General features: G+C 39.4%; 1 protein-coding gene and 1 pseudogene across 2 annotated transcripts in view; both read left to right on the top strand.

Annotated features, from left to right (window-relative positions):
* Positions 1 to 19215, top strand: part of Gabrg3 (gamma-aminobutyric acid type A receptor subunit gamma3) — a 670721-nt gene that overhangs the window by 568839 nt on the left and 82667 nt on the right. The window lies entirely within an intron of this gene.
* On the top strand, positions 15672 to 16550 carry LOC127684659 (60S ribosomal protein L6-like; annotated as a pseudogene).

Raw genomic sequence — 19215 nt, forward strand, 5'->3', positions numbered from 1 at the left:
GTTTTAAAATAATAATACCAGCAGCAATCACAATTGTGATCTGAGAACATGGTAGCTACATGGTCCTTGATTCTGGGGTGCCTCAAAAGTTCCAGCCTGGTGTTAGAAGCCTAGATGTTTCCTGGAGAGTTACTAATCTCTAATCCATAATGAAAACTTGGAAAATGTGGTTCTGATATCAGTGAACGATGCAGCAACAGCCACAGCAGTAGCAGCAACAGTAACAGCATTACCACCACCACCACTATCATCACCATGACACCACCATCATCACCACCACCACCACCACCATCACCATCACACCACCATCACCACCACCACCATCATCATCACCATCACACCACCCTCGTCATTACCACCACCCCACTAGCAATAGCAGCAGCAGCAAGAAGGAAGGCAAGCAAGCAAAGACAATCCAGTCTTCCTTTTGCTATGCTCCTTTTACCTGAATTGCTGCCAAAACGTGCTGCCCACCATGGGAGTGGGCTTTCCTATTGGAGTGAGCCTTCCTATGTCAATCAAAGCAATCAGGACACTTCTTTAAGTAAGCCTCTCTATTCAAGTGATTCTAATTTGTGGCAAGTTGATATTAAAATCAATAAAAATAGTTACTCACAGAGACCTCTATGGCTGTGTTGGATGCTAGCAGAATTTGACAGTATTATGCTCATAGTGTTGCATTCATGCAAAATACAAGAGTTTTAGGGTGCTGAAAACTTGCACCAAGGCTTCCAAAAGAAACTAATCCCAGCAGTGTGTTCCAAGTTTGTGTTTCTTTCAAGGAACTTTGAGAATCCATTATGTAAAATTGTGAGGGATATCTCAAAATTGGAGTATAGGGTCAATAGATGCTGAAGATGCCATAATTGTAGCATATTCTTTGAAGAAAGCTGTGAGTGCAGAGTTGAATGAGGCCAAAAGAGGCTACGTGTGTTACAGGCAGCTGTAGTACAAATGATTCCAAACAAGAGCCCTGAATATGGAACATGGAAATGTAGAGTTTGATGTCCATTTTCCTTGCTGTATTTTGGTCTTACTTTTGCCAGATTTTCTTCTTGATATTCCTCTATGATATGATCAAGAAGGGAAATTGTCTCTGCTATTGCATATCATAAGTATACAACCCAACTTTATGGCTTTTATCTCATAGGACCCACAACTAAAATGATTCCATGTGTCTCAAATGAAATTTCACACTTACATGTAATAAAAAACTGTTATGAATTTGAGAACTTTGGAGATGGATTAAATGCACTTTGCATTATGAGATACACTTTGCATTATGAGATGACCATTTTGACTTCAGAGAACAGGGGTGGAATGCCTATAAAGAATACCATAGGCTACTAAATCAATAGCCTACTGCCAAGAATAGGTTAACTCTTTTAGAGTTTTAGGCCAGTGAAGGACCACAGACTCCCAACATTACAGACTTTTACTAATGCTATTTATTAGTTACTTACTAGAACCTGACAGTAAGAATTTTTGCAAAAGACAGCAAAAACTTGAGTCAAAGAACATGGAATTGGTACTGAACATGGTGAAGCTGGTACTGACTTGGAAGTTTCATTAGTACTGGATAGTTTTCATAGTGCTGGAAGATGCTGTGCCTGCTACTAGAAAAGAAAGGTAATTGTCAGTCTTACCAAACTGTGAACCTATGAGATTCAATAATGCAATAATTGAATATGAGCAATAATGCAAGTGGCATAGAAAAGCAAGCCCACTGTTGCAATAATGGCATGAACTCCACAAGATGAAACCTACAGCCAACACTATTATCAGGATGAAGAACCAGTGAATAGACAGATCATAGACCTCAAGGGTCTTACTAATATTACTTACTATTTACTACTGACTATTTTTATTCTGCTAAATGGACATAAAATTAAACTGATTCTTAATGATTGGTTGCAAACCCATAGAATAATACATCTCTCACCCTAATCAGAGAAGTTTCTATTTGTAGTAGATGGTGATTAATACAGAGACTCACAACAGGACAGGGAACAGAAAATAAAAGACTGTGGAATTCTCAGTCCTTCGTGAGACATCTATATTACACACTCCCAAGGCTCAGATCTCATTGTGGAAGAGTGGGTGGAAGAGTAAGAACTAGAAGTTGTAGATAACTACAAGGAAGCAGTTTCTTCTGAACACACAAGGGCATTTTCACATATGAAACATCAGTGGTTATGGAATGATACACAAGGCATGTAAAAGCTCTAGCCAGACAAAATTTTAGCATGAAGAGGTAAGGTGAGCCTAAAGTTGTACTCTTAAATGAGGACATATTGTCAACTGATAGTTGGTAAAAACAAGAGTCAGTTTTTGGTTGTTTTAAGTGAATAACCTCTGGTAAACTGGCCATACTCCAATGGAAGACAACACAGCCAAAACACATAAGCAGCACAAATTAGACTCAATGGGTTTAAAAATTTAAACATTAAGTTATTAGATGGACAGGGAAGTAGGGTGGCAGAGTTACAGGAGGAGGTGAAAGGGTGAGGGTGATCAAAATACATTGTGCATAATTATCAAAGTACTAGTAAAAATTAAAATAAATAAAATGACATATTTGGGTGTTAACAAGCTGTAGACATTTGATGTTTAACTTTGATTGTCACCTGACAGTTATTAAAATCCCCTAGTATACAAATACCTGGGCCTGTCTATAAGCATATTTAGTGAGATAATTAACTGAGATGGGAATTCCCTCACTTTGGACATACTGTTCTATGTCTGGATTCTTTGGTAGTCTCAGAAGTAGACAAGAGATTACCAGCATTCCTCTCTTTGCTTCCTGACCATGGATGTAATGTAACCATCTGGCTCCCCCTTGTGCTCCTGTTACTGTGGCTAGGTCTGCTCTCACTACCATGCTTCCTTGCCATGTTGGACACTGCCTTAGTTAGGGTTTCTATTGCTGTGAAGAGACACCATGACCAAGGCTACTCTTATAGAGGAAAACATTTAATTGTGTCTAGCTTACAATTTCAGAGGTTCAGTCCATTATCATCAGGGTAGAAGGCATGGGAGCATGTAGACAGACTTGATGCTGAAGGAACTGAGTTCTAAAACTTGATCCAAAGACAGCCAGGAGGAAACTGTCTTCCTCAGGGAGCCAGGAGGAGGGTCTGAACCACAGGGCCAAAACTGAGCATATATGTGAGACATCAAAGCCCCACCTCCACAGTGACAACTTTTTCTAACAAAGCTATACTTTCTCCAAGAAGGCCATAACTCTTAATATTGCTACTTCCCATGGGCCAAGTATATTCAAACCACCGCAGACACTGTGCACTCAAATTGCTAACCAAAATAAACCTTCTTCCTTTAACTTTCTGTAGTCAAGTAGTTAGTCATGGCAATGAAAAACAATAAGTCCTACAATAGGGAAATTTGTTTCAAATTATCCAGTAATGAAAAGCTATGAAAACTCTTATATATGTATGAAAGGATTAAGAAATAAAACCATAAAAATATTAAAGGTCATTAAGGTAAAATCACTGCTGAAGATGCTCTGAAATTATGAAAATGAGGAAGGAAGGAAGGAAGAAAGGAAGGAAGGAAGGAAGGAAGGAAGGAAGGAAGGAAGGAAGGAAGGAAGGAAGGAAGGAAGAGACAAAGAAACAAAGAAACTAAGACTTGAAAAAAAAAGGGCTGAAATGCTTTACTGGAGTATACCAATTCCATGTCTGAAGGGGTAAGAATGGTCAGTGGTAATTTTGTTGTCTTATGTTTTTATACGGAGTTACTGAGCCTGCACTGGACAAATGTCTAATGCCCATTTAGCTCTTTCCTCTCCGATTGTTCCCCTCCATGCATACCAGTATATCTATACCAGTCACTCTTAGCTTTGCAGTCTATGAATTGGATTTCTTCACCACCCCAAGACTACCCAAGTCATATCCCCTGTGTTGCTAGTTTTAGATGGCTAGGTAGTATTTTTAGAATGCATTGGGAGTATGGGAAGAGACCATAACACTGAAATATATTCATGTGGAGGACCTGCCCTCAAGGTTTCAGTACCCCTGAGTATCAATATGGTGGAGGGTTACAGTTGTGGTGCTAAGGACACTACTAAAACTATGGGGGTGTTGCACTCTATATCCAGAGACTGGGGCTCTGGTGACTGAAAACCTTTTTCCTCACACTTAGAGCTATCAGACTCTGCTTACCCTGGGTTGATATGGTTTCCTCTGACTTTCCCTGTCTGATCAATAGCCTGACACCTACATCCTTGGTTTCCCAGTGTCCCTTGCTCCTTTTCTTTTGCATCTGCCTCCTTGTTCCTTCCTACTTCCTGGGGTTATGGAAAGTCAACTTAAAGCACCTTGACTATTAACTATCACCTGCCGTTATTTTTTCAATGGGTTCCTATCCTGCCCTCTGAGTCATACAGACTGACACAGAGATGTCAATGCTTATGAGCTGTCCATGGGAGAAATCACTATCTCCACATTCCACACTGGGATTGAGATAGAGATGTCTATGGACTTTGCTGGCAGATAGGATCCCTCTTCTCACTTGAGCCACCTGAACTTCCTTTTGGGAGCTGCTTGCCCTCACCTTGTCCAGATCTTTTCTTCCACACTTTTCAGGCATGCTTTCACTCCCTTGGTACATTTTCAAAGTCTCTCTCTCTCTCTCTCTCTCTCTCTCTCTCTCTCTCTCTCTCTCTCTCTCTCTCTCTCTCTCTCTCTCCCTCCCTATTTCCTTCCTTCTCTCCCTCTCTCTCCACCTCTCTCTTTCCTTCTCTTCCTCCCTTCCTCCCTCACTTCTTCCCCCCCTCTCTCCCCCTCTGTCTTTCCTTCTCTTCCTCCTTCCCTCCTTCCCTCTCACTCTCCCTCCCTCCCTCCCTCTCTGTATCTCTGTGATGCAGTTCAGTTTTCACTGACTCACTCTTTCACCAAGCCACACACAAACAGCTCGAGCTCCATCATCTTTTCCAGAGGACTCATAGGACGTTTCAATTAGCACAGTTGTGTCTTTCTTCTCCTTTATCTTCTCAGTCTTTTAAGTACACTCTCCATTCTGTATGCCCCTCTTCTATTATCTCTGTCCTTGCACAGTAGCTTGTATTATTTCAGAAGTTACCTTTTGAATTACTACATTTCACCGGCTTATCGTTGCTCTGCTTTCATTATTTTCAGAAAATAGGCCACAGAAATACTAGCTAACTTCATTTATTTTCATTATTTATGCACTTTTGCAGGCATGCATTTTGATGTTACCTGCTCCTGACTCCCCAGCTGTACTTTGCTGATTTATGTAGTCAGTATTGATTGCTGTCTCTAGTGAGACCTTTGTACTTCCCTGCATTTCTGTGCTGCTCTCCAATAGCATTCCCTCTGCTCTGCCAAAGCCATTTAGTTTAGATGCATAGATGAGACATATCCCTACTTGGTTACCTGAAAGTGTCTTTGCCTAATTCAGTAGATTTATTTCATGGGTAAAGTTCCCAGATTTTCAGAACATTCTGCATCACATTGAAGGCTTTAGACAAAATCTAACGAAGTTGGCCGCATCCATCAGAGCACCAATCTTATTCGGCAGAGGGGCTTATCTGTAGTTAGAAGCCAGCAGGTGTCATGGGCACAGTTGGCTTAATAATAGGCATGGATTGTACACCTGTCAGTGCTGCTGAGTAGACGGCTACCCTCTAGGGGCAGGACTTAGAGCAGCAGAGTCAACATTAATTCATCACCTTTCGGAGATTTCTGAGCAATCAAGCACGGGAAGGTTGGGGAATCTTGTAGGTTGGTTGTTCAGGGGAAAATAACTAGCTGACATAGAATGATTCAGTTTTTTAGAAGTACAGCATTGCCACCACAGTCTCGGCAACTACCTGCCTTGCAATGAGGGAAGGAAGAATATCCAGGGCCAGTTCTTTTCCCATGTCTGTTGTGTTCCACCCATTAAATCTCCCAAGTCTCACCTTTTAGCTTTCATCCTTGACGGACAGTCTTCCCTTTGTTTCATCTTTAAAGGTGTGTGTTTCGGCATGGTGACATTTCCCTGTAAGAAGCACTTAAAAGAAATTAATTGGTACTCAGCTGAAACCTGTCCAGAAAAAAAAAAAATGACATTGAGAAAATAGAAAATGCCACAGACAACTGTGTGGGGATGCAGAGAGAGAGAGAAAGAGAGAGAGAGAGAGAGAGAGAGAGAGAGAGAACATGGACATTTTCATCCTGCCACAGGATACAGGGAGACACTGTAACAGCAATGCTAAATTGGGAGACCATCATTGTAGTGTACAAACCCACCCCTCGACTTTGTCCTCTGTCCTGCTCACATGCTCCTCACCCCGGGTCTTCTAGAATTAGTGCATCTCCCCTCATGTTCCCCTTCTCCTGACCTGACTATTACCTATATACTGGGAATATGACTCTTGCTAGTCTCTGGTTTCCTGGACTGAAGAGCTGTGATCTGTGCCAATGACGATGGGAAGTGTGGATGAAAGGATTCATGATTTGATATAGATCCTAAAGCCACACCGAGTGCAACATCATCCTGTGTCAGGTAATGTTCAGAGAACAGCTGTAGTGGATCTTTTAGGGAGCGGTATGGAGAACATGACAGTATCAATAGATCAGGACAGTAGAGAAATGCTGGTCTGAGTGCAGGCTGAAGCCTTCAGCCATTCCTCCTCGTCACCATCTTTCTCTCATGGTGGTGGCTTAACTTGTTTGTCTTATTTGTTCTGAAGCCTCAGGATTGAACTCTTCACTCATGCTATGCAAGTGTTCTTCCCTGAGCTGGACCCCAGTTCATGATGGTGGACTGTAAGATGTAAGGATGTACACAGAGAGGCTATATGTATCATTAAGTTGTGGATGCTGTGCAGTGCATTTTGACATTTTGTAAGATGTAAGGATTTATACAGGTAGGCTATCTTTAAGTTCTGGATGGTATGCAGTGTATTTTTGTGTATACTGCAGTGCTTGGTTGATTGTTTTCATTCTCACAGATGAAACTTGGCTTATATATCAGCTACCCATGCAACACACTCTACATCCATTCCTAACATAATGATTATTTGGGTCCAATATTTTTTAGTTGGAATAATAATCAGAGAGACAGAGAGAGTGCATGTCAGTAAGCTGTTCTCAGCTAGGGCCAAGGAGGGGGCAGATGGCTGAGGTAGGAGAATGCCCCATTGCTGGATGTTTTGCAGATGGCCACCATTGTGCTACCTTCACGGAGCAGAGAAAAGGAAGAAAATTCTTTGTCTCCTGGACTGAGGAATAGCAGCAAGTGTCTCCCACTAATAAGTAAAAACGTGTCCCAACCACTGTAACCACACACTGTGTAAGAAAGCCCTGCCTGTCCTCAGGTGAGGAGTTCACATCTTGGGATTCCTGAGCTACATAAAGCTGAAGCTGACTGAATTAAACGTTTTCGTCAGGTGTCAAACCCAGGCTTTAAAAGAAATTTATTGCCAAATTCTTCATCATTTATGGCTTTCGGGGGAGTGATGCTTAAAATATTTCATCAAAGTGCATTTGAGTTGTGGTTCTGATGACTACTAATTATAGACAAGAAAATGGAGCATAATCAGGACTAAAGCTAATGAAGCTGGGGCGGCCTCCCCCTAGCATGTGGGCCTTCATATGACCAGAATCCAGAGACCATATGGGGTCTTAATCAGAAAAGCCTCTGATTTTCACAAGAGGGTAACTTTGAAGTATTCAAGTGGAGAGAATGCATAATCACAAAGATCAATTAGGAGATACTACAAGGTCTACAGGAGAGTTGAGGAGGGCCTGGGCTAAGGTAGGAAGGAAGATGATTTGCAAGTGTGGTCCATCCAACACTGAACCATTGGAACCATGCTGATGACCAAACAAAACAGCAAATGCAACATCAACTTCATGGGGGGAAGGATGGTAACCTGCTTACCAAAGAAGGGGGAAATGAAAATAAACAAGGTTCCTTTATAAAGGACAATTGATTTAGTTTTAAACACTTTGTAATATGTGTCCATAAATTGGATCTGAAATTAGGTAATAGGGGAACAGCATAGATCAAAAAAGCATTTTGCATGTATATGGGTGACAGCAGCATAAAATAATACATAGAATAATTGCTTGTAAATGCAACTCATTTTCATCTGAATACCAGCTATGACATAATTATCCACATAATTGTGCCTGAAAATATAGTTTGAGTGCACTTGCATAGCACTAGGGTTTGATGATAGTGTATTATAACTTCTAAAAAACTTTGATTCAAGTCAATTTGCAAGCTTTGATGAGTGCAAATTACAGAATCCCCATCAGGGAGAGCTGAACAAAAGCAAGGCAAGGATTTCTGTGAGTGCACTGAGGTTCCCATATACACAGACTCGCATGGTTCACATCCTGAGGCGGCTGGAAGGAAAGGATTGCTCTCAAAGAGTCTGCAGAACCACAGAACCGCAAAGCTACTAAGAAAACAAAACTTGTTTAAACATATCTAAGTTAAAAAACAAAGTATAAGAGTTTTTTCCAAATTGTATGCTTCCCAGGAAACTTTCACATGCATTCAGAATATGCTTGAGACATAAAATTTAGTGAGTTTAATCATATTTTCAGAGCTTTTTTTTTCTAAATTCTTTGTTTACATTCTAAACACTTTCCCCTTTCCCAGTTCCCCCTACCCCATATGTCCCATAAGCTTTCTCTACACCCATTCTCCAATCACCTCCCTCCTTTTTTTTCTGTCCTGGTATTCCCCTTTCAGAGCTTTAGTGTAGCCGTGTGTTTCATACCTCCAGGAAGGGGTGCTGTCCAACGTGGGGTGTAACAAATGGCCTCCCGACCTTTCTTGATGTGTTTGTTCTTCATCTTTCCCTGATTCTCCAGGCAATAGGTACCTTGCCTCACAAGCAAAGGGAGGAAGGAAACGTGACCTTGGGGCACTCAATCATCAAGAGCAGAGCTCTGCAGATTCCTTTTTATCTTACCTGACTTCTGCCAGAGTCATCCTTCCAGACAACAGTGATGCAATAAAATTCCTTTTCAGAAATAGTCCTTTTGGGGGCTAGAGAGATGACTCAGCAGTTAAGAGCACTAACTGCTCTTCCAAACTAAGGACCTGAGTTCAAATCCCAGCAACCACATGGTGGCTCACAACCATCTGTAAAGAGATCAGACACCTTCTTCTGGTATGTCTAAGAATAGCTACAGGGTACTCACATAAATATAATAAATAAATCTTTTTTTAAAAAAAAGTATAAATGATTCTAGAAAGAAAGAAAGAAAAGAAAAGAAAAGAAAGAAGGAAGGAAGGAAGGAAGGAAGGAAGGAAGGAAGGAAGGAAGGAAGGAAGGAAGGAAAGAAGGAAGGAAGGAAAGAAGGAAGGAAGGAAGGAAGGAAGGAAGGAAGGAAGGAAGGAAGGAAGGAAGGAAGGAAGGAAGGAATATTCCTTTGGGGCAGGAAAGATAGCTCAAAGCTTAAGAGTACTTCCAGACGACCTGAAGCACCTGCCTCATACCTGTCACTGACTCCAGTCCCAGGGGAATCTGATGCTCTCTTCTGTCCTCTATGGATACTACACAATGTGAGACACATCTGCATACAGGCAAAAACAATCTTACATGCACACACACACACACACACACACACACACACACACACATTAAAATAAAAGAACAAAAAAATTGCAATCACTTTATTTGGAAACTTTAAGATGGTGAGTTCAAGGAAAATGTAAAACAAAGCAATGCTTTTGCATTTCTTTCTTTTTACATAACCCGGGAAAAGAGAGCTTTGTTGTTTTGATTCTTTTATGTTGACCAGAGTAAATCAGGAAATCTAGTTTAAGATAAGAAAAAAATAGGAAGAAAAACAATTTATCTGGTGTGTTGGCATTACTTCTTGGGAATTGTTAGCTTTTGTGATCAGAGACAGAAGAGTCCCTTAAGTCATCATGACAGACATTTGAATGGACCACTGACCTAAAGCTATTAAAAATACCATGTAATGGGTCACACTATTAACTGTCAAAAAAATTTAGTGCAGTTCAGTTTGAAATGATTTAATGTTCACAAATGGTTGCTTCGGTTTTTAATGGCATTTTTTAAGGCATATGAAATTCCTTTTTGAGTTTTCTATTTGTACTTTTTCTGTGGCCACAAACTTCAGTCTTTTTAAATAACAAAAATAACTGAGGCATGATTTTGCAAACTACTGTCAGGCCTCCTCTTCCATAAAGCTTTTGAATGGATGTTTAATAAGTGGGAAAAACTGCCTGGAAGGCGCCACCCCTTAGAGATGGATTTTCATAAACCTTGGATGCAATATGTACCTGCAGATTCCTTTCTTATCATGATTCTTCTCGTGTTTTAGTGCTGTGTATGTTCCTTTGAATTATAAAAATATATAAAAAAAATTACTGGCCAATATCCCTGATGAATATAGATGGAAAATTCTTCAACACAATATTGGTCACATGAATCCAGGAGTCTTTGGAAAGGATGATAGACCACCATCAAGTGACTCTCAGCCTTGGTGCTCAGTGTGAGTCACTGTGGAAAGTAAAGGTGTGATTCAGCACGTCAAAAGAATGGAGAAACCAACTAAGGGGGGGGGGCATCTGGTACATTGAATATCCTTCAATGCAATGGTCAGATATGACAAATTCACAGTTAATATTCAAACGAAAGAATAGGCTATATAGACAACAAAGAGATTTAAGCCCACATATATATGGAATTCAAGTTAAAAGGGAAAATAGAAAACACTTTTAAAAGTAAGGGTATTTGCATTCCAGAAAGTGTGGAAAGGGATTGCCTAGGGTGTTCTGACAGACCAAAAACAGCGAACTTGCTGGGCAGGCATGCCACACTCTGTCAGAACTTCAGACACACAACACCACACACAGACACACTGACCCCAAAAGCACCAAGGATGGGGTTATAGTGTGCAACACAGGAAGTAACAGAGAAGCATGGCAAAAGCGATCTTTGGACACAGAAACTCTTCTCTCCTGGAAGACACGGTTACTTGTCTGAATTTGGGAGACTAGCATCCTCCGCTCTCTGCTTCTCCCTCCCCAGCCACATTAGTGGAGACTAAATTAAAATGGGATATGAAGGGAGCGAGTGGGCAAATCTTCCCAAATAGGAAGAAATACTAAGAACATCATATACTTTTTTAATTGGACATTTTATTGCATATTTTAATTTTTACTTAGCATTAACTATGCTTTAACTGCCCAGTGGTTATTCTTTAATTTGTATCCTTTGATTTTGAGATTGTATGTTTTTAATGGCTGTTTTGTGCATGTAGTGCTCACAGGGAGCAGAAGAGGGTGATAGAGTCCCCTAGGGTTACATTTTAAAGAATTATCTGCCATATGACTGTTGGGAATAGAACCCAGGTCCTCTGGAAGAGCAGTTAGTGTAATTAACCACTGAGCCATCTCTTCACCTCCTATAGTTCATTGTAAAAATCTTTTATCTACTGTTTCTTTTAAATTTTTTTATTTATTGAAAAGGGAAGTAAAAATACTTGATAAAATTAAAGATTTACATGGAAAATATTTCAGATAACAGATTAAAATTGACAATTTTCATGGAAAATTAAAGAGTAAAGTGGTAGATATGTAAAACATTGCTAAATTAATTGAAATATGGGATAAAAACATTTTATGATAGAATTGAAGATTGATATGGAAAATATCTCTGATAAAATTGGAGAAAATGTAGAAAAACATGTTAGAATTAAAGATTATCATGGAAATTTTTATATAGATATGAAAGTATTTTTAAGTTGATTGAAAGTGGAATTATAAACATTTTCTGATAAACTTGAAGATTTACATGGAAAATATTTCTGATAAAATTGAAGAAATACATAGAAAAATGTTAAAATTAAAGATTTCCATGGAAATTATACAAATAAAATGATAGGCATAAAGATAATTCTAAGTTGATTGAAGGTGAAATTATACACATTTTCAGATAACATTGAAGATTTGCATGGAAAATATTTCTGGTAAAATTCAAGAAATAAATAGACAAACACATTAAAATTGACTATTTCATAGAAAATTTTACATATAAATGGTAGATATAAAAACTCTTTCTAAATTAACTGAAGGTGGAATTAGAAACATTTGTCATAAAATCAAAGATTTACATTGAAAACATTTCTGATAAAATAGCAGAAGTATATAGAAAGACATTAAAATTTAAGTTTATCATGAAAAATAGTGCAGATAAAATGGTAGACATAAAAAATTACTAAATTAATTAAAAGGGGAATTACAAACATTTTCTGATAAAATTGAAGATTTACATGAGAAATATTTCATTAGTCTATGTCTTTTTATTGGGGTGTTGAGTCCGTTGTTATTAAGAGATATTAGGGAATAGTGATTGTTGCTTCCTGTTATTTTTGATGTTATTTTTATGTTTGTGTGGGTATCTTCTTTTAGGTTTGTTGGAAGAAGATTACTTTCTTGCTTTTTCTAGGGTATAGTTTCTCTCCTTGTGTTAGCATTTTCCATCAATTATCCTTTGTAGGGCTGGATTTGTGGACAGATATTGTGTAAATTTGGTTTTATCATGGAATATCTTGGTTTCTCCATCTATGAGGATTGAGAGTTTTGCTGGGTATAGCCAGTAGCCTGGACTGGCATTTGTGTTCGCTTAGCGTTTGTATGAGGTCTGTCCAGGATCTTCTAGCTTTCATCGTCTCTGGTGAGAAGTCTGGTGTGATTCTGATAGGTCTGCCTTTATTAGTTACTTGCCCCTTTTCCCTTAATTCTTTTAATATTCTTTCTTTGTTTATTGAATTTAGTGTTTTGATTATTATGTGCCAGGAGGATTTTATGTTCTGGTTCAGTCTGTTTGGAGTTCTGAAGGCTTCTTGTATGTTCATGGGCATCTCTTTCTCAAGGTCAGGGAAGTTTTCTTTTACCATTTTGTTGAAGATATTTACTTGGTCTTTAAGATGTAAATCCTCGCTCTCCTCTATACCTATAATCTTTAGGTTTGATCTTCTCATTGTGTCCTGGAGTTCCTGGATGTTTTGGGTTACCAGCTTTATGCATTTTGCATTTTCTTTGACTGTTGAGTCAATGTTTTCTATGGTATCTTGAGCACCTGAGGTTCTTTCTTCTATCTCTTGTATTCTGTTGTTGATGCTTGCATCTATGACTCCTGAATTCTTTCCAAGGTTTTCTATCTCCAGAGATGACTCACTTTGTGATTTCTTTATTGTTTCTACTTCTACTTTTAGATCCTGGATGGTTTTGTTCAGTTCCTTCACTTGAGTGTTTGTGTTTTCCTGTAATTCTTTAAGGGATTTTTGTATTTCTTCTTTAAGGGCTTCTGCCTGTTGACCCACGATCTCCTGTATTTCTTTGAGGGATTTTTATGTTTCCTCTTTAAGGGCTTTTACCTGTTGACCAATGTTCTCCTGTATTTCTTTAAGAGAGATATTAAGTTTTTCTTGAAGCCCTCTATCAGCATCATGAGATACAACTTTAAGTCCAACTCTTGGTTTTCCAGTGTGTTGGGGTATCCTGGACTTTCTATGGTGGGAGAACAGGGCTCTGATCTTGCCATGTGGCCTTGATTTCTGTTGGTAGGGTTCTTGTGCTTGCCTTTCGCCATCTGGTGCTAGTTGATATTCTTGTCTCTGGCTGAAATTTATTCCTCCTCTGGGCTTGTAAGCCTGTGTCCTTACTCCTCTGAGCTCAAAAGTAAAGGCACTGTTGGGAGATCTCTCCTAACTAGCTGAGTCCTAGCTGGTCCCCTCCAGAGAGAAGGTAGATATCTCTTCTCTGCACTCAGAAGAGGAAGCACTGCTGGGAGATCACACTCTCCTGGTGGGCTATGCACAGAAGGCTGTGGAGTTTCCCAGCTCCCTGGTACAAATGGGGGCACGAAGACTTCTGTCCCAGCTGCTCCACTGATCTTAGGCCCTGTGTGCTCCTAGCTGGTCCCCTTAGCTGCTGTTTCTTTCTCTAAACTTAATATACAACATTTTTTTCTGCTGCTTTTCACCTCTACTCCGTATAATTTCCTTCTTGTTTCTCACTTCTCTGTTTCTACTCTTGTATTCCCTCCTTACTTCACTAATTAAAAGTGATACACCCACTGCTAAAACTTTAAAAACCATAAACTACCACTTCCACAATGAATTCACTGTTTCAGAACCATATAGGAGGCACAGTGTTGTCTGTTGCAATTAACACTGGAGCTGCTGTCAATCCATGTACTTGTTACGGAAGTTAACTTCTTCCTAGCACACAATCCCAGTGAAAGATAGCTTACCAGAATTAAACACCTAAAACAGAATGAACAGAACCAAATGGAAAGGGAAGAAAAGAATGGACAACACATCCCTGCTAAAACATGCAGAAAGTATTGTTGAATCTGGTTTTGTTGTTTGTATGTATATGATTTTAGGGCTGATCACTTGTACTGAAGAACCAGTCAAGGGCTCATCCTTGGGAGAGACAAATTTCTCCTCTCTCAGAAGTCATTAATTTCTCATAGCTCTTTATCTAGGGCTAGGATCCCCACTCCTGTGAGATTTATACCTTTCTGCATTAGCCTGTCTATTGGTATTGTTATTATTAATAATATTGTTGTTGTTGTTTAACTTGTTTAGAGAGCCATTTCTAGAGGGGTACGTGTGCGTGTGCGTGTGCGTGTGCGTGTGCGTGTGCGTGTGCGTGTGTGTGTGTGTGTGTGATAATCAAGGAAAACTAGGTCATCAATTTGAGATGGTTTGATAGAGAGACATAGGAAAGTTGGAGGGAGGGGCATAGGAGGAGCTAGAGAGAGGAGAGGGAAGGGGAGTGATATATTTTAATTAGAATATGTTTTAAGATGCATAAAACACAACAAAGAATACACACACAAACAAATATAAAACAATAATTGTACTGAATAATTTTATGTCAAGTTAACACAAGCTAGGGACATCTGAAAGAAGGAATGTTATTTGAGAAAAAAGGCTCCACCAGATGGGCCTGTGGACAGCCCTGTGGTACATTTCCTTGAATGATGATTGATATGGGAAGGACGAGCTCATGGAGAGGGTGGCCTGTCAGCCCTGGGCTGATGCTTCTAGGTTCTATAAGAAGCAGGCTGAGCAAGCCCCGGGGAGCACAACAATAAGCAGCGTTTCTCCATGGCCTCTGCATCAGCTCCTTTGTTCAGGTTCCTGTCCTGAATTCCTGCGCTAACTCCTTTATAAAGGAATGAGATTAAGTCCTGTAAGCAGAAGCAAACACTTAGTTCTCCAAGTTTTTTTGTTTGTTTGTTTGTTTGTTTGTTTGTTTTTGTCATGGTATTTCACCACAGCAAGAGAACACTGAGACAACTAAGACAACAATCCAGTATGACACCTCTGAATTTCACAATTTCTCAAAATCAGAAAAGACAGTAGCTGAAATATTAGATGTGATTTCTATAGAGAGTACTCAGAGAAGCAGATAAATGAAATAAGAAAAATCAATTCTATACCAGACAGAGTCTAATGAATCAGCCAAAATCTCTTAAAGCTGATAAACACTTCCAGTAAAGGGGACAGATACAAAGTTAAAACACAAAATTAGTAGCCTTCTTAGATTCAGATGACAGGCACTATGAAAAATAAATGAAAAAAATGCTTATAAGGCTCTGGCAGCCGGGCCCTCAGTTCTCTTTCCCATCTTGCAAGATGACAGGTGAAGAAGTCAAAAAGCCTGATGATGCAAAGAAGAAACCTGCCTGCAGCCAAGAAGGCTGGTGGCGCTCCTGCTTCTACTGGTGCCCTGGCCACTAGTGCAGCTGAAAAGGGGGACACTAAGGTTAAAAGGCCTGGGAAGGGGAAGTCCCCTTGCAGCCAAAACCCTGTTCTGGTAAGAGGAACTGACAGCTAATCGTTATCCTGTGTTCCATAAAGGCCTATACAAAAGGAAATACTCAGCTGTCAAGTCCAATGGTGAAAAGAAGAAAAAGGAGAAGGTCCTTGCCACTGTCATAAAAACAGTTGATGGAGACAAGAATGGTGGCACTGGGGCAGTGAGGCTTTGGTGGATGAAGATGTCTCCCAGAAGCTGCTGAGTCATGGCAACACCCACCCCCCAAGAAGGCGGATTGCAACAGCACCTTTGAGACTGTCCTGATCACTGTCACTCGATGGCACATGGGCAGGAGAGTAGCTTTCCTGAAGCAGCTGGGAGAGGATTGCTACTTGTGACTGAAACTCTTGCCCTCAAGCTAGTTCCTCTGTGCAGAACGCACCAAAAGTCTGTTAGTATCCTCTCTACAAAAATTAGTATCAGCAAGGTTTAAATCCCCAAACACTTGACTGATGCTTACTCCAAGATGAAGCAGCTGTGCAAACCCAGTCACCAGGAGGGCGAGATATTTGACATGGAGAAGGAGAAATATGAGATTCTAGAACAGTGCAAGGCTGATCACAAAACTCTGGACTCAGATTTTGCCAAAGATCAGAGCTGTTCCTCAGCTCCAGCACTACATGTGATCTCAGTTCTCCCCAACAGATGGGATGTATCCTCACAAACGGATGTGTTCCAAATTACTAACAACCTAATAAAACAGCTTTATACATGGGAATAAAACCAAACCCGAGGAGACAATCCCATTCACAAAAGTCATGGAAATAAAATAAAACACTAAGAAATAAACCTGATCAAGTATGTGAAAGAGCTCTCCAGTGAAAAGTCCCTAACATGGAAGAGTGAAGCTGAGGAAGACACCAGCAGATAGGAAGATCTACCAGGCTTTCAGGTTGGAAGAATTAACGTTGTGAAACAATTGCCAGTCCACTAAAAAGAATCCATAGATTTAACACAATCCTGATCAAAATTCTGGGTCAATTATTCAGAGAGAAAGAAAGAATAATCTTAAAGTGTACAAGGAAGCACAAAAGACTAATGGAAACCACAGCAATCTTGAACAAAAAGGCTAATGTGGAAGGAATCATCATACCTGACTCCAAGCTGCTCCACAGAGTCAAATCAATAGAACTAGCCTGGTACTGGTATAAAATCAGATACACTGATAGGTCCCCATGCTCTCCTTGGCACCTGATTTTTGAGAAAGAGACCAAAGCACACAGTGAAGAAAAGACAGCATTTTCTTTTATTTCTTTCTTTTAAAATTTTATTTAATATATATTTTTTATTCAATATATTTTTTATTTACATTCCAAATGATTTCCCCTTTTCTAGCCCCCCACTCCCCGAAAGTCCCGTAAGCCCCCTTCTCTAAGACAGCATTTTTAACAAATGGTACTGGGCAAACCAGATGGTTACATGGAGAAGAATGAAACTTGATCTGTCTCTCACACTGAATAAAACTCAACTCAGCTTCAGATGGATTGAAGTCTTCAAGCATAAGTCCAGTACTTTAAAAACTGTTAAAGGAAAATGTGTAGAGTGTAAAGTAAAAACTTCAACCCATGTTTACAGCATAGGACTTCCAAAAAAGGGATCTGGGAACATAGAAGGTAGGAGAAAAAATTGACAAATGACATTTCATAAAATTAAAAATCCTCTGTATACCAGAGGAAAACATTAATTGAATTAAATTTATGCATAGAGTGGGGAGGAAAAGTCTTTGCCTACTCTACATCTAACAGAGGGTTAGTATCTAATATATATAAAGAATCCCAGAAGCTAAACATCAAGAAAATGAACAGCACAAAACACATAAAATTAAACAATTTTCAAAAGAAAACATAGAAAAGACTAGTAAACTCTTTGTAAAAGTGTCCATCAGTCATAGTTAACAGACAAACAAAAATTTAAACTACTTTAAGTTTCTCTCTCCTTATAGTCAGGGTGACCATCAACAAGATTACAAAGACCACAAATGCTGGTAGAGAAAGATGAGAGAAGAACCACTATATAAGCTGAGTCCACAAGGAACACAGGATAGATCAAAACTCACTGTCATACAGATCCTAGGTTAACCTCTGTCAGTTACAAATCAGAAATGCTTGAATCTGAGGCAGGGACTTACAGGCAGGAGTGAGGAGTTGGTAGGGGTAGGAAGGTGATATATAAGGTAGGGTTTGATTGTGATCAGAATGTACTATATGCCTATAAGAAACTGACCAAGAACAAATGTAATCAACAAAAGTGCATAGTAAAGAAAGAACACTAAAATAAACAGAGAATAAACACCAATTTCCATACAAAGGCAGTGACATCAGAAAAAATCAGATGATGTCAGTATTCCTAAAAAGCCAGAGAATCATGGGATGATGTATTTCACATTCTGAAATTAAAAAACTGTCTACCAATACTGTTGTGCCTAGCAAAATTATTATTACAAATGGAAAATGGGGGCATTTCATTAAAAGCATAAATAAGGCAATGAGTGGCAATTGTTAACATCATAGCACACCTTCTTTAAAGGGGAAAACCCTTATTCTAAGCCAAATATGAGTGATCAATGGCCTGGAAACATAGGTTCAGGCTTGACTAAATTCTATTCCAGTATGGTAATAACTTTACTGAGTTTTAATAGAATAAAGGCTATAAATCATGATTCCTTTTTAAATATATTGGTAGAAACATCACAGCAGCAGGTCACAGAGAATCACTGACATCTTGGCTCTAGATGTCAGATCCCAAACTTTCCAGTCATTTAAGCAATTTTTCTACTTTACAGAAAGTCCAGTAAAACATGTTATTATTCTTTCCAAGAATGTTTGTTTATACAACCAAGCTAGAAATAAACAAAATGATTAAAGGAATCCTTTTACTAGATAGACACAAAGAAAATTATATCCATCCTAGATAGGCTGATACACAAGACCAAAATACAATCCAACATGGTAAATCCTCCAAGTTGACTTGACTTACTGCTACTGGTCACTGGCAATGTTAACTTCTGCATCTACTTTTATGCCTGTGGCACTGTGTTCACTTCTGTATCCATGTTCTTTTCTCTGTCTGTGGCTGGGGAGGAGCCTAAAATGGATTCATCTATCAAGGTACCTGTGCAATATGTCCCAGGCACAATTAAAAACCTTTAGTTTCCAACTGAATAGCTCTCCTAGCTTGACCAAAATGCATGGTATTTAGGGTCGTTCATTGAACATCACTGCTTCAGCTTGGAAGAGGAGGCAGAGAGAAGTAGAACCTGTAAGCTTCTGTTGCTTCCTTATTATGAACTATTGACAGTGCAGAAACACTGCTCAGCTTCTAAGCCAATCTCACCCAACCTCAGACCCCACCCTGTCCTTG

The sequence above is a fragment of the Apodemus sylvaticus genome, chromosome 1 (genome assembly GCF_947179515.1).
Source record: "Apodemus sylvaticus chromosome 1, mApoSyl1.1, whole genome shotgun sequence".
Classification (NCBI taxonomy): domain Eukaryota; kingdom Metazoa; phylum Chordata; class Mammalia; order Rodentia; family Muridae; genus Apodemus; species Apodemus sylvaticus.